General features: G+C 34.5%; 1 long non-coding RNA gene across 1 annotated transcript; it reads right to left on the reverse strand.

Annotated features, from left to right (window-relative positions):
* Window positions 1–1,048: 1,048 nt before the first annotated feature.
* On the reverse strand, window positions 1,049–2,337 carry LOC113091464 (uncharacterized). The gene is made up of 3 exons (XR_003287351.1): window positions 2,077–2,337; window positions 1,268–1,300; window positions 1,049–1,185 (listed from the first exon to the last, which is right to left on the reverse strand). It is a non-coding gene; the product is annotated as an uncharacterized LOC113091464 (long non-coding RNA).
* Window positions 2,338–2,550: the final 213 nt, after the last annotated feature.

Here is a 2,550-nt window from a genome sequence, read left to right on the forward strand (position 1 = left end):
TCTTCAGGGTAGTTCTCAGTGCCACTGACGACTTTTTTTTGGGTCAAATATAGGTTTGTGGATTTTATTTATAAAACCGTTTCTTTGCTGTAAATTATTTTATTTTATGAAATGCAAACTACAGGGACGCAACGTTAGTAACCAAAATGAGTCACACCAGTCTTTTTCAACTGACTACTTTTAAATGTTGATTTTTTTTTTGTTAAACAAGTTTAAATGTGAGAAATATTCTATGTGTGTAAACTGTGAAATAAGTTGTATTAAGAACTGTATTTAATGAAAATGTATGTGTAACTTCACTTGCCTAGATGAAGTCCCATTTGAAGTCCATTCGATTTTTTTGTAGAGTGGCAACCTTTGGATTGACTGTAGTGGACTTCTTATTCACCACCTTCCCTGTCTTCTTGGAGACTACCTTGCCTCGGCAGGTCTTTGAGCCTCTTTCTGGGTTTATTCCATAGAATCATCTAAGGAAAGTTGCATTACACATTACCGAAGTGTATAATAACCATTTTTCAAAATTCTGATTAATTAATTTGGTTTAGAATTTAGATAAATTTTTTAAAACTTTATAATAAGTATAAAGTAATAAAGCACTTATAAATCATTTGCAAACGATCTATATATATATTCTGACTCGTTTGGATTTAATGTGGATCTACATGCCTTTCTCCTATTTTCTCCGTGTCTGGCATGCGAATAAAACCACATTTGACAGTGTTTCAGATGATGAACTGAAAAAACTGAAATGGAAGAACACAAGTAGAACACAGGAGAAAGGTTGAGGTAACTAGTTTGCAAATAATTTATTACTTTACTACTGTATACTTATTATAAAGTGTTACCACAGATCTAAGAGAGTGAATAAAACATACGCAAAAAGGAAAACACTTACCTTTGAAAAAACTCTAATGTGCAACAAGCCGCCTCTTGATACTGCAGGTTGAAGATGTAGTGCACAGCAAACACTTGCAACTGCAGTCAAAATGTTGACTGGACACTCACAAAAAAAATAGAAGCAATTTTAAAAATTGTGCACAACAGCAATGTTAACAATTTTATATCTCAGCCATCAGTAGATGTTTCTTCTTCATCATGTGCAATGACACACTAACCTAGCAAAATCAGATGAGGATTGGCAGGTAGATTGAGTGTCTTCTCAACCTCAGATGCAGATGCTGCAACCTGTAGAGAACACACAATACACAAATAATAATATTACATAATATAATGTGGTGAAGTGGAAAGAAGAAAATTAAATACTTACATCTGCATGTGAAACCAGTCCATCTTCATGTTCCTGGAAGTGGGACATTAACGTTAGAATCTTGACAAGCAGGTGTACCATATCTTTGTTCTCATCCTGGGACATCCTCCAACTTTTCATTAAAAACACTTAAAAATATTCTGTCTACTGCTCTCTCCTCTTCCTCTCTCTCACACACACACACACACACACACACACACACACACACTCTCTCTCTCTCTCACACACACACACACACACACACACACTCTCTCTCTCTCTCACACACACTCTCACACACACACAAAACTGTATTGGAGGCTGAGGAACAAGTTAGAATGTAAGTGAATGAAGTAACGTTTCCTCTGTGATATAGAGATTTGTGCCAATAAATCCAGTGCAAAATTAAAATTAAAATGTGCTCACATACAAAGCCCACTTTATTAACAATAAGTTCGAATATATTTAGATTACACTCTTAACTAGTTTTAGATACGACTTATATTGAAAGACTAATGTGTCACTCCGAAAAAAACAAACGTTTCTCGCCATAACGTTAACGCTACTCTTTCCATCTATCCAGTCAAGTGCTCATGCAAAAGGCGATGAGTTCATGCTTCCTAAATAAAATTAAGTTTACAGGCCTATTTTCGATTTCCCAATATATAAGGATAATATATAAGTTACCAACTTTATACGCACCTAACTTAGCAACATTAATGCAAATAAAACAAATCCTCCATTTTAAACTACACTGGGTTGGCGCCATTGCAAAATGTAAATATAATTGTGCAAATAAGTGTTTCAGAAAATCAGGAAAACACACTTACTTCATATCCTCGTTATCTGCAATCTGTAATCGAGATTATATTTGAGATAATATCCGTTTTATTCACAGAGACTTTTCTCTGGTATCAGACGCTAACCGTTGCTCCCCTCCCCCACCGATCACGTGCTCATCTTCTAAAGTTGCCAAATATGTTCAATTCATATCCAATTAAATAATCAGCGAACGCAAGTATTTTATATTTAACTATTTACAAGTTTAACATTTACAGGATTTTACACCAGGAAAGAAAAAAAAAACGATGCAAATCCTTCACAAACACACTCATACACACTTAACTTTCAGGAGAAATTTGTAAAAATTGCATACATGCTAGTTCACCGTCTTGGCAAGATTTGTCAAAGGTAAATTAAAATATTGTGCCCACATTAAAAAAAACGCTGCAGTTTAAGATAAAAATGTATTCAGACTTTGATCTGCTTACCTGTAAATGAGCCTCAACTTGAGATCAAATCCA

Source organism: Carassius auratus, unplaced genomic scaffold, assembly GCF_003368295.1.
Source record: "Carassius auratus strain Wakin unplaced genomic scaffold, ASM336829v1 scaf_tig00214186, whole genome shotgun sequence".
In the NCBI taxonomy this organism is placed as follows: domain Eukaryota; kingdom Metazoa; phylum Chordata; class Actinopteri; order Cypriniformes; family Cyprinidae; genus Carassius; species Carassius auratus.